Consider the following 17,184-nt stretch of genomic DNA (forward strand, 5'->3'; position numbering starts at 1 on the left):
TAAATACTTTCTTTTCTAAGACTTGCCATAGTCAGTGTTTCTCTTCACAGTGATAGAGAATAGTGACTAAGAATGAAATTGGTACCAGGAGTGGGGTATTGCTGTGATCGACCTGACCATGCTGCTTGTTGGTGAAATGTGGACTTTGGATTAGGAAAACAGTTGAAGAAGCATGGAAGATGATGGTGCTGAGAACTATGTAGATTTTGATGATTTGACTAAAAAAGTTCAGAGAAGAATATTAGTAAGTGAACCACAGACCATTCATGTCATATTTTGTTGAAGAATGGGGCTAATTTCTGATCCTGTCCAGAAATTTTGTCTGAAGCTATGTTGAAGAGCTATGGATTAATGGCAGAGGGGATTCTATGGATTAATGACAGACAGCCTCGGGTTGACTATGCCACATGATTATGAGTGGCCACTCTTAATGCAGATCTATAATTAAAAGGAACAAGCTGAGTAAGGAAAAAGACAAAATGTACAGTTTGAGGAGAAAAGGGGCACCAGGAAGTATAATAGAGCTAAATCCAGTGCCCAAGGAGATAAAAAGTTTAAAGAAAGCCTGATGCTAAGTGGAATAAAGGGAGTCTTCAGGGCAGGACCCCATCTGGTTAAACTTCCAGCTTGTAAAATGGAGATAACACATTATGCTCCATGAGGAAGGAGAGAGACAACACTTACGGTTCCAAAGATTTTAATAATTCACCACATTAGTGGGTCACTGATCGATAAGAGCTGCAGGACAAGGACTTGGGAGCCCTGTTTCTCCTGACAGTCCCTAGTAGGGGCAGAAGTGGGGTTTGTAAGCATTATATTCGCAAACATTTTTTGCCAAGGTACAATTACAATTTTCACTAATCAGGATTTAGAGATTAGGGGCTTCCTTGAATGTTCCATCATCGTCAATCGATATACAGTGCAAACCTTTCACTCCAACCAATCAGATTCATTTGTTCTTTCTGTTTGTTAGAAACAGTCATGTTTCTAAAGAACTAAAGATGTATAACGGCTATTTCTATGGTTTTTGCGAGGATGTGGATCAGCCATGGGAAGGTTCTCAGCTCTCCTAGGGCTTGGGAACATGAACTTTATTTTACCCTGCAGGGAAAATGGAGTCTGAAGTCAAAATGAATACTCAGGCCAAGGTGCTTTTGCCTGTTCCCTTCAGTAGCCAGGCAGTGGTGGCGCATGCCTTTAATACCAGAACTCTGGAGACATAGACAGGCCAATCTCTGTGAGTTCTAAGTCAGCATGGTCTACAGAGTGAATTCCAGGATAGCCAGAGAAACCCCATTTTGAAAAACAAAATAACACCAACAAAAACGAAAACAAAAGAAAAAAATACTCCAAAAACATTGGTGCAAATATAATTGAACAAGGAGATAAAGTTTCAGGCCCAGCAAGTAGTAGAACTCAGAAGTTTTGGCCACATGGTTCTTCTGGCTTTGGAGTCAAGAATATTCTAAAGAGGTTGTGGAATCTCCCTCTGCAACTAAGGAAAGCTGCAGAGGCCAGACATGTGTCAGGGATGTTCCTGTGTGGAGGCCCAGAGAGGTCATTGTGTGAAGTTGTGAAGGTGAAGCCTGAATTGCCTTTGAAACCCTACGATGTTAGAGAGTCATGGGATACCTGCTGAGAAAAGCTGCTAACAGGGAGTACAAGTAGCCCAAGAGAGAGAAGTGTGTTGCAGTCGACAAAACCGAAAGCAATAGGTTTTCTGCTCCCTCTGCCCCAGATAATAATAAGTTTCTCTACCCATGCAGTAAACCAGATCAAGTCGAACTGAAAACATATAACAATAAGTTTATTGAGAGCAGCTCCAGGGCGGATTGTCTGATCCTTGAGATTGAGGCCAGAGAAGTCGGATGTCTGAACTAAAGCAGGTGGATTTTATAGGTTGTAGGCAGGGGGTGATGATGTGTCTTTCCAAAAGTTGGGTTTGTGAGCAAGTATGGTCAAATGCTGAGCACTCGGGTGGGGACTTGGGTGGCTGACAACTTTAAGGGGGAAAGTTGCAATAGCCACCAAGGATGCTGAACTGGGCTTTGCAGTGCCTTTTCTTTGTTTGGAGACTCTGAGTTAGTGGGGTTTGGAGAGAGAGAGAGAGAGAGAGAGAGAGAGAGAGAGAGAGAGAGAGAGAGAGAGAGAGAGAGAGAGAGAGAGAGAGAGAGAGAGAGNGAGAGAGAGAGAGAGAGAGAGAGAGAGAGAGAGAGAGAGACAGAGAGAGAGAGACAGAGAGACAGAGAGAGACAGAGAGAGAGAGAGAGACAGAGAGAGAGACAGAGACAGAGACAGAAAGAGACAGGCAGAGGCAGAGAATGGGGCTTTCCAGCTTGTGCAGGAGGGAGCACGAGGCTCCAACCAAACAGAAAAGAGGTGGAGATCTGTAGAGTATTTTGACTTTAGATATGAAATGCAGAGTTTTGAGTTTGCCCAACTGGTTTTCAGTCTTGCTTTGGTTCAGTGTTTCCTCATTATTCTCCCTTTTGGAATGGCAATTTATATTCTATTTCATTATATGTTGGAAGTATGTGACCTGTTTTTGATTTTGATTTTATGGGGAGGTTACAGTTAAGAGACTGTCTTCAGTCTCAGAAGAGACTTTGAACTTTGGGCTTTTAAACAGTGCTGATACCGTGATAGACTGTCGGGACTTTTGAAGTTGGATCCATTATTATGACTACAAGCTTATGAGGGGGCAGGGAGTGGAATGTGTTAGTCTGAATAAGAATGACCCCCATAGGCTCATGTATTTGAATGCTTCGGCATCTGCAAGTGGTTCTACTGGAAAAGGATTAGGAGGTGTGGCCTTGTTGGAGTAGTTGTGGCTTTGTTTGAGGTATTTTGTCTCTTTGGGCTTTGGGGTTTCAAAAGCTTAAGCCAGGCCCAGTGTCTCTCTCTTCCTGCTGCCTGTGAATCCAGATATAGAACTCTCTACTTCTCCAGCATCATGGCTGATTGCATGTCACCATTCTCCCTGTCCTGATGATAATGGACTAAACCCTTGGAATAGTAAGCAAGCCCTCATTTAAATGTTTTCTATGAGTTTTCTAGGTCTTTGTGTCTAGTCACAGCAACAGAAGACTGACCAAGAACACGCCTTTTGTGCTACTGTGTTGCATTTGTGGAACTGGAATTAGGTAACCACCATGACAGGGAAGACCTGAACAAGTAGGGCCTGCGAGATGGCTCAGTGGGTAAAGGTTCTTGCTGCGCAAGCCTGAGGACCCGAGTTCAGTCCCTGGATCCCACATGTGGACAGAGAGAGTTGACTCTCACAAATTGTCCTCTAATTTACTTGTATGAACACACACACATGCACACACACACATGCACACGTACACACATGTACACATACCCCACAAAATAAATTATAAAGAAGAAGGAGAAGGAGAAGAAAAAAACATAAAAGTACTCAGTCACCGCAGGCATCTCCCTCATGCTGCCCTAACATAGTATGCTGTTTCTTTCCTCTGCTATCCTTGATCCTGGAAACAGTCAGTCAGCTCTCCAACAACATCATTTTGTTATTTTGAAGATATTATATAAGCACACCATAGCATAAGTTTGGTTTTTTCCCTTGGAGGATAATGCCATTGACTTCTATAGCATCAGTTTTTTTTCCCCTTTTATTGCTGGATGCTGCGTATTTCCTGGCATGGTTAGACTATCATTTAATTATTTACCTGCTGCAGAATTCTTGGATTGTTTGCAGCTTAGAGCTGGTACCAAAAAAGCCGTTGCAAACAGTCCTGTCCAGGTTTCTGTGTGAACATAAGTCTCTGTTTCTCTGGGATAAATGCCCAAGTAGACTTGCTAGGCTGTAGGATGATTGTACGCTTGGTTGTTTGAGAAACTGCCAAATTTTCTTCCCGAGTCTGTACCATTTCCACTCCCAGCCACAGTTTTCTTTTTATGCAGAATGTTGCTGACTACTGTGAGGCGCGGCAGTAGGCCAGAGGCACATGAGGAACTGAGACACTGCTATGTTGTTAAGAAAATCAGTTTGATATACCTTAGATGAAGAAGCAAAGAGTCAAGATGAACCCCTTTGCTTGCCTGTAAGGTCTCATGCTCGACTCTAAGCTTATCAAAATGATCCCCTTGACATCACGCTAAACTTCTGCTGGCTAGCCTAGATAAGCAACACACTGCCAGGTCACCTGGCTGTACCCATGACCTCTGACCCAGGTTCACAGTCTGTCTGAAGGTGCCTTTTGAAGCTCTGGCTGATTCTGGAAGGCTATGCCCCAAATTCCCGGAATTAAAACCATATAAGGATCTTAATCTCTCTAGAACCAACCCATGGAGAGACCTTTGTTCCTATACATCCTAACTCCACAACACTGGGCTGTTATGCTGAGATTATGGGGACCCCCAAAAGACCACCACAGATAATAAATCCTGTATGTAAAAGCAAAGAACCTTTATTCAAGTTTGAATTTGGACTCTCCATGTGTCCAGTGCATTGGCACAGTCAGAGAGCCTTGAGCTCAGAGCTCAGTTGGGGTGGGGTTTTTATCATAGCAGAGGTTGGGGTGAGGGTTTTCTATGGTTCAGGACCACTGATTGGCTGACATTTGTCTACATTTGTCTAGGGTGGCTTGGTGAAAGGGAATGAGTGTGTGCTGGACTAAAAGATGTCAAGTGATCTTATCTACAATGGTTAAAGCATTAGGAATTTCCTTTGGTACTTTCCCTTTGTACAGTCCATTCCTGGGTGGTCCTTATTTGTGGTCTTTCCTGGAACAGGTAATCTGACTCAGGCCTCTATTGAGCTTGTCATGGGTGGGCCCTCCATAGACCTCACATTCAAATGGTCTTTGAATTCTTCTTGTCTGTCATCCTCCTCTGTACCTCAGACTTTCTGTTGAGAGCATAGGCTTGTGGTCATGCTTACTGCATTAGGAGTCTGGACTCTAGGCCATGTGGCCCTTTCTGGTGTTCATGGTCAGGGGACTCCTATATCTCTTTCTCACCTGAACATTCAAGTGATGGATAACAGCAACACTCCCTAACTGGGCCATTTGGTCATTCTGGGCCCCTGAGGATAGGGTGGCCATGTTTGGGGTGACATATCCTAATCTCCCACAAATATTACTTACCGTAGGGCTTGATGGGCATGTCCCACTGACTCAGAGTGCAACACACCCCTGCTTCCAGACGGTGTGTGGTAAGAAATAACTTGGAGCAGGTTTGCCACATCATGACCCACAGGACCACAGAGGTTAATAGTAAGAGACGGTTTTTAGTGAATGAACAGACCTGAGGCAGGGCTGCAGTCACAACTCACCAGCCAGCACTCTGCAATGCAACTTCTTTGGTTAGAGTACCCTAACTCCCCTCAGCCTGAGTTCACTGATGCATAAAATACCACAGTGGCCCCTGACAGTTGGAGCTTTCCTCCGGCTCTGACCTTTGACTTTTCAGATAGATTTGCAATGAGGCTGAAGATAAAGGTACCTACCATTTTCTTTCCGGCACTTGAAGATATCCCAGGCTTTGCTCTACAAAAATGTCTGTCATCTCAAAGACCCATTTCCCTGGGCTCTCAGAGTGTAAATGTCATGGTGATGACACTGACGTCTGGGTTCTAGCTGCTCAACCTCAGAGTGCACCGCCAGAGCCCAGGGCCTCCTCTGGGGCTTGAACCTTCATAAACTGGGGCTTAAAGGCTGTTGGTACTGCTTTAAAGAGATTTGCTTTATTCCCTGTGCTTCTGGGGGAGGAACTGACATTCACAGCAGGGTTGGGGTTTAATGGTGAAACCTGAGCGGGCCACCCTGCGTGCTCAGATGGAGTCAGATGTTTGTACAGAGGGCTGTGGTGTCAAATCCACAGCTTCACAGGCCATACATATGCCTTCCTCGCTTTAAGCAGAGAAGATGTAGCTGCCTCACAGTTTTAATTGCTAAGCCTGAGCTGCTAACCCGAATTTCTGCATTTAATGAGGTTGAGTGTGAACAGAGGCAAACAGCAGGAGGCTTCTTTGTTCTCTCACGCCCACACCTGTTTCCTTTGTTTGCACTCAAACCCACAACTAGAGAGAGGTCTTTCATACAGTGTGGTCTCCGAGAGACCAAGCAGTAACTTCACCTTCTTTGATACCTCTTGCTGGGATCTGTTACCCATCCTGTTTCTTAGAACGAGTAACTCAGAATTCTTCATACTGGCTGAAAATGGTCTGAAGCCCAATCCCCAACTCCAGTGGGTAAGAAACAAAGCTTGCTTTTCTAATGCTAAACTCTGGGCAGGCCTCCATCATGCTTGCCGAGGTAAGAACTCTGACTGAGGGCTTTCCTGTGTATGTGCACGTAGGTAGGTTTCCCATAGTCCTGGGACTGAGGCGAGGCCAAGGAAAGGGAGAAGAAAGTGCCCTCTCTGGTCATCAGTCCACGTAGCTGGTTGAAGAATCTTTTGATCATTCAGTGAGCCTCTTGGTTCTAGGGTCCCCTGCTACATTGCTGACATATTGAAGCTGCCCAGATAGTGCTTGCAAAACCTTTTACAGGCTTCCAACTCTAGACAGTGTCCTAGAGCCAGCTCCTTTCGTTGCCTCTCTCTCTCTCTCTCTCTCTCTCTCTCTCTCTCTCTCTCTCTCTCTCTCTCTCTCTCTCTCTCTTCTTTCTCTCTCTCTCTCCTCCCTAGGTTTTGCTATGTAGCCAAGGATAGTCTTTAACTCAGTGTGTACTAGGTGCTGACCTTAACTTGTCCTTGATTCTTCTTCCTCAGCTTTCCAAGTGCTATAGAAATTTAGGTGTGAACCACCATGACTGGCACAACTTTCTTCTTCTGCAAGGAAGTGAGGAAGGCAAACACAGAAAGAACCAGCAGTGTGGATCAACACCTTCCACCATGTTCCAAGTCAGATGACAGTTCTTGCTTTGATGCCAGCTCTGTGTTTCTAGGTGGGCATAAAATAAAACGTAATGTTTTATATTATCTGTTGAATTTAAACTGGACTTGGAGCTGTAGGCTTTAGGATGAAATATTATTTCCATTTTATAGAACAGAAAAATTGATGCTGAGTAGGATAAGGAACCCATTCAAGGTCATACAGCAAATGGTGAGAGCTTGGATTTGAACACCAGGTTTTTGCCTATTGAAATTGAAATTACAGGTGGGTCTATACACTTACAACTGGCATTTCTGTGGGTTTGGGGGATCTGAATTCTAGTCTTCACACATGTGTGGCAAATGCTATCTTCCTAGCTGCCCCCAACACACACACACACACACACACACACACACACACACAAACACACACATTTTTTTGAGACAAGATCTTACAGTGATGCCTAGGTGTTGTGGTGTATGCCTTTAAACCCAGCACTTGGGAGGCAGAGGCAGGTGGATGTCTGAATTCGAGGCCTGCCTGGTCTATAGAGTGAGTTCTGGGACAGCCAGGGCTACACAGAGAAACCTTGTCTCAGAAAACCAAAACCAAACAAAAGCTTATTATATAGTTTAAACTGGCCTCAAATTCCTGACAGTCCTCCTACTTCAATCTCCTGAGTACTAAGATTATAGATGTGTGCTATTATGCCAAGCTTCATAGTTGATTTGCATCATTAATTTAAGAACTATTTAAAATGTAAACATAAAAAGAAGTTTAAGTAGACTTTCTAAGTGAACATTTATCTAACACATAGAAAGTACTTTATGAAAAATGTCAAAATACCTAAATGAACATAAAGTCTGGATTATTTTTCATTTTAAAGATTTATTTATTTACTATGTATACAGGGTTCTACCTGCATACATGCCTGCCTGCCAGAAGATGGCACCAGATCTCATTACAGATGGTTGTGAGCCACATGTGGTTGCTGGGAATTGAACTCAGGACCTCTGGAAGAGCAGTCAGTGCTCTTAACTGCTAAGCCATCTCTCCAGTCCCCTGGATTATTTTTTCAAGTCTATGTATTGATGAATACACAATTTCAGGTCTCACGGGAACCATTTTTTCTTACTGAATGTAAGCCTACTGTTTTACTGGCACCAATCACTTGCAGAGAAATTTATATCTCATTTTTCTATCTGTGTTATTATGCATCATGCTGCTTTATGTGGATTAACATTTAAACACACTCTAGATTGAACAGTACTATGTGTGGCATCATGGACTTGATCTACTAGTTAGTTCATGTATCTTGTTAAAAATAATCAACTACTCGGGAGGCAGAGGCAGGCGGATCTCTGTGAGTTTGAGGCCAGCCTGGTCTACAAAGGGAGTTCCAGGATAGGCTCCAAAGCTACAGAGAAACCCTGTCTCCAAAACAAACAAACAACAACAACAAAAAAAAAAACAACAAAAAAAATCAACTAGCTTCCCTTTAGACGTTATAAAAATTTTCCCTGTTACTTACTAAAAGCACACATCAGACTATCATACAATTGTCTGTATGCCATGTAAAGTTATGACATAATGACATATGTCATGCTTGGGAAATGCTAATTGACAGAGTTTGTGATTAAAAAGCCAATTATAATACAGAAGACTGTGCGTGTGCTCTCCTATTGAAACCCTACAGAGAGGAAAGAGCATCAGTGTTAGCCTGGGGCTGAGGGTGGGGCTGTACACAGAATAGATAACTGTGACCCAGGGAACTGTTTAGAATGGTGGCAAGACTCTAAAACTGGCTAGTAGCAATGACGGCAAACAGTAGACGTTTAGAATGAAACTGAACCATCCAGTGTTAACTAGCTTCCTATCACTGGAATAAATGTCCAGCATTGCCAATTTCTAGAGGAAATTCAAAGCTCATGGATTTGAAGGTTTTAGTCTGATGGTTTGACTGTGTTGCTTTTGGACCTATGATGAGGCAACATATTGTGGTGAGGATGATGGGTGGGGCAAAACTGCTGTCTAGTGGCCAGGTCACAAAAGAGAGAAAGAAGAAGGACTTGTTGGAGGGAGTTCCTAGGGGAGGCAGGGCACAGCTCCTGATGGAAAGGCCTCCTGTCAGGCCATACTTCTTAGATTCCGGCACCTCCGACAAGCTCAGGACCATGCCTTTAACATAACTCTGGGCTGTGTTTCCTATCTAAACTACGGTGTGTGCATTTTCAGTGGGTATAACTCACGGCTTCTGAATTGAAGAAGGACGAGAAGGGTAGGAAAAGAAGGGAAACGGAAGCTGAATGTGGACATAAATGTCTGTAATCCTAGCACTCTAGAGATGGAGGCAAGGGGATGAGGAGCTTTTGGCTAAATATAGAGTTGTAGGCCAGCTGGGCTGCAGGAGACCTTGTCTGGTGACAATACAGAAAGAAATGAAAAAAGGAAGGACATGATGGGGCTTCTGAACCACCAGTGATGTTTTATTTCATGACTGTGATTATATAAGGGGACGCTCACTTTGTGAAATGTTATTAATGTATTCGTTTGTGTTTTGTGCATATTTCTTTCTCGAGTCTATCCCCATAACAAAATGTACTAAAAAATATTCAACCAAACGTGGATGTCATTCTCCCAGTTACTTCTTAAAGAAGTTAATGAAGCTGAGTTATTACTTTCCTTCTTACTGTTTTGTGTAATTCCGTCTCTCTAACAACATAGTTTTATGATGGTAAGAGTTCAGGTTTTGTGTGGCTTACTATAGAGAGAGTTATAAAAAGATACATTTCTCTAATCACAGAAGGACCTCAAGAATGTCAGTGGAAGCCATTGTCCCTTAATTATTCATAGCAATTACCAACACGGACAACATAACAGTCAGTATGCAACCGAAATAAATGGATGTTTCAAGAGGTCTGGTTGGAAGAGGCAAGTCATCAGTACCTCTCAGCCTAGTCCCCCTGCTGCCTGCCAAAACTTCAATTCTATATTTATCTTCTCAAATCAACAGCACAGGCATTAGTTATTATAATAGAGCTACCAATTTACTGTGCACCGACTTCGTGCCAGGAGCTGCGTCACCAAAGTTTTCCATACCTTAATTGTCCTATTTGGCTGTCAAAGCCATCCTGGAAAGGAGTTGTTTATTCTGTTCCCCAGTTGAGGAAACTGAGTCTGATAAGGCTTAGAAGGTCCGAGTCTGAAGAGCTGATGACAGAGGCAGAGGACAAGCTGGGATCGCACCTAGTCATCTCAGGTTTGATGTCAATAACAGGGGAAAAGGGACATGTGTGAGATGACTCGGAAACCTAAAACATCCTTCTTCGCACGGTTACTATAGTTACTGTACCTCATGATGTTCTCATTGCCTGCGGAGATGACAATGGATCCACTGTTAGCCACTGAGGCGCTCCACCCCCCATCACTCTCAAGAATCGTCAGGGACTTTTTAATAGGTGTAAAATAGCCTTCTTGCCTTGCCATTGTTCTTTTTCTTTCAGGAGCTCCTAGGACACTGACAGTCTATGCTATGACAGCTTCACCAACATTATCTGTTGCACATTGTGGAACACACAGGTGACTGTAGGGGAGGAAAGCTCCTTTTCCTTCTGCACTTTGTAGCAAAAGACATACTGACAGAAAAAAACAACCCGAAACACAAATTTATTTCATATAAGCTTTCTGTGGTGGAGGGAGTCGCTGAGAAATGAAGACCTGAAGGAATGGTTAAAGCTGATTTTCTGTGTTGTTTGTTGCGTGTATTGATTGTGTGTGTGTGTGTGTGTGCGTGCACAGGCGTGTGTGTAGGCAAGAGGCTGATGTTGAATGTCTTTCTGAAAGACCTTTTGTTTTCCTGCCTTTTTTGTTTTTAATATTTTTTAAAATTTATTCTTTGACAATTTCACACATGTATTTTGATTAAAATTACAGCATCTGGTTTCTTATCCCCCTTCGGTTAGCTCTGGAATTCTTCCCAATACATCCCCTTTCTATTTTCATGCCTCTAAAAAAAAATAAAACAACCCACCGAGTTTAATTACTGTTGCTTATATACATGGGTGTAAGGTTATTTATTGACCCATGGGCAACTTGCTGTGGCTACATTCTTAAAGAAAAATGGTTCTTTCTCTGCAAGCCACCATGAACTACCAATAGGCCCTCAGCTAGGGGTAGACCCTCACGTGCCCCACCCCAAACCATACTGGAAATTTCACTGGTTTGATCGCCTGTGACTAACCACAGCTGCTGTGGGTTCATGGGTGAAAAAGCCCTGTAGTGGCCAGAGCGCAGCATTTCCCAGTAGCTCCCCATCCTGCAACTCTTAAATTCTTTTTGCTCATTTCCCTGGTATTCCCAGAGCCTTGAGGGTAGGGTTTGCATAGATATCCTGTTTAGAGCTGAGCACTCAACCATCATAATTCTCAGTGCTTTCACTAGTTTTGAGTCTCTGTACCAACCCCTGCCCACTGCAGAAACCAGCTTCTGGACCAAGAGTAAGAAGAGCACTGAGCTGTGATCGATGGGTATTAACATGAACTTTGGAAGGCAGTTCTGCAGCAACTTTCAAAACAGTAGTAGATTTCCCGCTATGGCCTATGACCTCTCTAGCTGTGGGGTTTTGATCTGGTTTATAGTACCAAGCATGACTTCCCTCTTGCAGAGGGGCCCTAACATACAATCAAAAGATGGTTGGCTAACCCTATATCTTTCAAGCTATTTTTCTCCAACGGATACACCTTGTTGGCAGGCCTGTGTTGTAAAATGCTGGGTCCATGTCTCAGTAAAACCACTGATGACTTGCCCCCCTAGTGGTCTTCATTGGATTTTCCAGAACTCTGAAGTTTAGCCAACAGGATAGTTTCTAGGTTAGTTCCACATTGATTTCTCTTACCATTAATTTCCGGTGGGCAACCAAAATGATAAAAACCTATATTGTTTAGGGGGCCTCCCTGACCAGTAACTCATACTGAGGTGTCCCATGTCTGGAATTTTTTTTTGTTTTACTTTTTTAATAATGTGGGAGGATCTTATCTACCCATGATGATTGCCTCCATTTCAATTCCTCTAAATTTTTTTAAAAATTAGCTTACAAGGGAGTGGGTTTCCTTAGGACTTCTCATGCAGCCTTAGCTTGGTTAATCCTTCCCCTACCCCTTCTTCCTATTCTATCTCATCCCTGATTAAACCTTTCAAACCTCAGTATTTTCCCCAACTCCATCCTGTCCCCACTACCCCACTCCCACCCTATCCTCAGATTCCCTTTCTACTTACCTATTGCTTGTTTTCTCTTCCCTTCCCTTTTATGGCCTCGTTCCTTTCCCACTCTTCTGGGCCTTTCCTAGCTTCTTGACTTCTATGGACAGCCTCAGTTAGGACAGTATTTTCCAGTTCCGTCTAAATTCCTATGAATTTAATGATTTAACTTTTCTTTGCATCTGAGTTAAAATTCCATTGTATATCTATTTATCAGCTGATGGGGCACTGTGGTGGTTTAAGAATGGCTCCCATAGACACATGTGTTTGAATGCTTGTCCTAGATTGAGTGGCACTATTAGGAGGTGTGGCCTTGTTGGAGTAGGCATGGCCTTGTTGGAGGAAGTGTGACTCTGTGGAGATGGGCTTTGCGGTCTTATACACTCAAGCTATGCCTAGTGTGGGCCCCAATCTCTGCTTCTGCTGCCTGTGGATCAAGATGAGAACACTCAGCTCTTTTTCCAGCACCATGTCTGCCTGCACGCTGCCATGCTTCCCACCATGATGACAATGGACTAAACTAATCTCTGAACTGTAAACCAGCTCCAATTAAATGAGTTTCTTTATAAGAGTTGCTGTGGTCATGGTGTCTCTTCACAGCGATAAGACCCTAACTAAACAGACAGCTAGGCTGATTTCTTTTTCTCGGTATTATGAACCAAGTAAAGTAAAGGTAGATGGGCAAGTATCTCTGTAGCAGGACATGGAGTCATTCAGGTATACATGCTCAGAAATGGAATGCCTAGGTCATAGAATGGTTCTGTTTTTAATTCTTTGAGAAACATCCACACTGATTTTTACAGTGGCTGTATCAAGCTAGTTCCATCATCAGTAGGTAGGGTTTTTTCCTTTTCATATCCTTGTCATAATTTGTTTTCCTGGTGACGGTCATTTGGACTTCAGTGAGATGGTATTTTAAAGTAGTTTTAATTTGTGTTTTATTGAAAGCTAGTGAAGTTGAACCCTTAAAGAAAATGTTTATTAGCCATTTGCATTTCCTTTTTTAAAAGACTTTTTTTAGCTCTTTTTCACATTTATTTATGTGTGTGCATACACACATACATGTGTGTAAGCGCGCACTTGTGCAAAAGAGAGGGGAGAGGAGGAGAGGGAGGGGGAGAGGAGGGGGAGAGGGAGACTGAACACCACAGCACTCACGTGGCCGTCAGAAGACAGTGTGGGGGAGTCAGTTCTCTGAGTTCTCTGTCCACCATGTGGGTTCTAGGGCTTGCACTCAGAACACTTCTCTTGACACCAGGGCTGCTTTCATCATCCATGGTTCATTGCTTCTAGCTTAGGCTCCCATTGAAGAGGCCTGTAAGCTTTGGGCTCAGGCAGCTGATCCGTTCATTGGCTGCTGGGATAGCTCATCTAACCTTGTCCTTCCAGTTCCTGTGTGATGACTTTTTAATTTTATGTGTGTGAGTTGTGGTGGTTTGAATAAAAATGGCCCTCATAGGCTCATGGGGAATGGCACTATTAGGAAGTGTGGCCTTGTTGGAGGAAGTGTGTCACTGGGGCAAGCTTTGGGGTTTTAGATGCTCAAGGCAGGCCCAGTATCTCACTCTCTTCCTGTTACCTGTGGATCCAGATGTAGAACTCTCGGCTACCTCTCCAGATCTACATCTGCCTATATGTCACTGTGCTTCCTGCCATGACAACAATGGGCCAAGCTGCATGCCTTTAATCCCAGCATTTGAGAGGCAGAGGCAGAGGCAGAGGCAGAGGCAGAGGCAGAGGCAGAGGCAGAGGCAGAGGCATTGGCAGAGGCAGAGGCAGAGGCAGAGGCAGAGGAATTCAAGTGAGTTCAGTGAGTTCAAGGCCAGCCAAGTTACAAAGTGATTGAGTTTCAGGACAGACAGATCTGTCACACAGAGAAACCTACCTCAAAACAAAGCAAAACAAAAATACTAATAATAATGCACTAAACTTCTAAACCATAAGCCACCCCCAATTACATGTTTTTCTTCAGATTGGCAGTGGTGGCACACGCCTTTAATTTTAGCATTCAGGAGACAGAGACAGGCGGATCTCTAAGTTTGAGGGCAGTCTGGTCATAGAGAGAGTGAGTCCCAGGACAATCAGGGCTGCACAGTGAAACCCTGTTTCCAAAAACCCAAAACCAAAACAAACAAACAAAAAAAATGTTTTCCATGGGGCTGGAGAGATGGCTCAATGGTTAAGAGTACTGACTGTTCTTCCAGAGGATTCAGGTTCAATTCCCAGCACCCACATGTAACTCCAAGATCTGACACTCTCACACAGAGATACATGCAGGCAAAATACCAATGTACATTAAATAAATAAACAATAAAAGTTTTCCTTCATAAGATTTGGTCATGGTGTCTCATCATAGCAATAAACTGTAGCTAAGACATAAGTGTTTGCCTGCGTGTATGTATGTGCACCGTGTGCTTGCCTGGTACCTACGGAGACCAGTCTCGATCATACAGTGAGTTTGAAGTCAGCTGGACTACAATGAGACCTTATCTCAAAAACAAAACAAAATGAATCCCTTCAGCTAAAGTGCTGTGTCCTGAACTCCACTATAACAACCGTGTTTGGCACTGTCATGAAGGAACTCCTGCGGTGGAGGTGGGGGGCACGTATGGGTGGCCTTCGCTGGCTGAGGGAGGACTTAGACACACAGGCAGGAAGAAGCAAGAAAAGGGGGGATTTTCAGGCCTGGAGAGATGCAGCCTGAGAGGGGGCTGGAAAGAACAGGCAAAGGCAGGGCTTTGCAAGAGAACTTATTCTTTCTAAACTATCAGACATGTGCAGAAGCATTTGGGTTGGGGAAGCGGCAAGAAGGCAAAGCAAGACTGCAAATGTGGGACTGGCGTGTGTGGGTTCTAGAGCAGCCAGCGAGGACGCTCAGAATCGGCAGTTTTCACAAGCCTTCTGCAGGCCAGCTGGTGATGCCGTGACCAGGCAGTTTCGGTGACACAGAAGGCCTGGCAGGACCAGGAAACTTTTCAAAGCTGACATGTGGAGACAGTCACAGGGCTCGAGACAGAAGCCGGATCTTCTGAGTCCTGGGCAGTCTCTGTAATTACGGAAAGTCATAATGGTGAAGAGGCTGATGACCTCCGAGGACACCCACAAGCCGCGCTCTCATACCGGTGAGAACCAGATTCCTGTCTCTGGTTCTGTGGCTCCCAGCTGAGTTCTGGAAGCTGATTAAAAGAGAAGGCCAGGAACAGCAGGTAATTAGAAATCGTATAAAAAGGAAAAACACTCTTGTCAAACTTCCCTAAGTGGCTCTGTGGCTGGAAGTGGGGGAGGTGTTGGAAACTGCTGTTACCAGGTCCCTTCTGCCAAAGGGCTTCCCTGCAGGCTGGGACACGTGTAGGAAGGGCCTGGGACCAGAAACTGGGTACGAAGACGAGGAGGGGTCTGCTTAAGAAATTTATTTCCAAGCTGGAACAGCTAAAAGGGAACACTTAGCAACCTTTCCTGGAGAAATAAGGAACAAAGAGATTGGGGAGAAAGGGGTGCAGGTGGGATCACTGTGTGTGTGTGTGTGTGTGTGTGTGTGTGTGTGAGAGAGAGAGAGAGAGAGAGAGAGAGAGAGAGAGAGAGAGAGAGAGAGAGAGAGAGAGAGAGAGAGCAGAAGAGCTGCAGAGTGAACCTGATTTTCATGCTTGGCTGACAGGGAAACAGAGCTATTCAGCCAAATCTGAGTCCAGAGAATCCACACAATCAGCTGCCTTAGTGGAGCGTCTACCACCGGGGTCCATAGGGACACCTTCAACTCTGAGGGACTGTGGGAGGTAATGTGAGTCGCCACGAGTAGTGTGGCTTCAGCCCTCAGGTTACTGTCTTGGATTTCCATAGCAGCTTGGCCCCCACATGCTCACCTCTGAGAGAGCCTCCCTGCATCCTTAAGACCTTGCTCCTTTTGGAGCGTTCTGACACTCATGTGGCTGACTTTGAAAACGGAAGGGACCTAGACACATTCTTTTTGTGTCATTTCTGCTTCACAGGTACCTTGATGCTCTAAGGTGGAGGGTGGTGGGACTAAGAAACAGACAAAGCCAGGAGAGGAGCTCTCCACTACAGGCAGCTGTCCAGAACATTCTGCCTGCTTTGAGTCTTCTTGGCAGCGTTTCATTTGTGGGTTCTTTCCCATCTCCTTAACTTCGTCCTTTTTGCTTTTGTTTATCTTTTATTTTGTTTGCTTGTTTATTTTGCTTCGTGTTGCTTGTTTACGCTTCCCCTCTATGGACCAGGTTGTCCTGGATGAAAGAAGCTCTGAGGGAGACTGAACAGGGAATCCAGGCTATCGGATCTCACTGGGAACAGATGATGTCAGCTCATAGGCAGAGTTTGGGCTTGGCAGGGGCAAGCCAGGGGGTTAGTAGAGCGAGCAGAGGATCCATTTTTCTTCTTCCTCTTTACCTCTACTGCCATGATATTAGCAAGCTGCTGTTTTGGAGGACTGGAGAGTTGCTGATTCCTGAGGCGGCTGCCAGACGGAAGACAGGATGTATTTAGTACAGTAGTTGGGCATACCTGTGTTACAAAGGTTGTTTAGCTCAACTCCAAATTGAACTGAGTGTCCTGTCTTCATTTGCTAAATCTGGTGGTCCACACTGCTGATGAACGGACAGGAGTCACCCGAATGAACAGAGGGAAGGGTACATCTGCAAAGACCCGGAAGTGGGAGTGGTGGGGTGGCCCAGGACACATCTAACGAAAGGGCACTGTCTACTCTGCGGGGGTGTGAGGCACCTGGCAGAGAAGAGCAATGCCCAAAACTCCTCAAATGGTCGGGTCACTGCCGAGTATGTGCTAAGTACTCGGCACTTGTGTGGCTTAATCTGTTTGTGTGGTGCTGTCCTAAGTCACACAGATGCTGCCTTTCCTTTAGGGAGTTCACAGTCCAACCGAAAAGCAGGGAGGCAAAGAGAGGGAAGGCAGGCTCATTGCAACTTAAAACTGGAGGACCCGAGCCTCTTAGGGAAGGTCAGCAAGTGACAGCATGCTCAAGGGAGAAGGAGGAAACAAATTCAAATGCTGGGATACAGTGTTCTGGAGACAGGGGACTGCAGATTAGCCCATGATGTCCCTGGCATGGACATCTGGGC

This window comes from Alexandromys fortis, unplaced genomic scaffold (assembly GCF_014885135.2).
Source record: "Alexandromys fortis isolate MF-2015 unplaced genomic scaffold, M_Fortis_MF-2015_v1.1 scaffold_123, whole genome shotgun sequence".
Classification (NCBI taxonomy): Eukaryota; Metazoa; Chordata; class Mammalia; order Rodentia; family Cricetidae; genus Alexandromys; species Alexandromys fortis.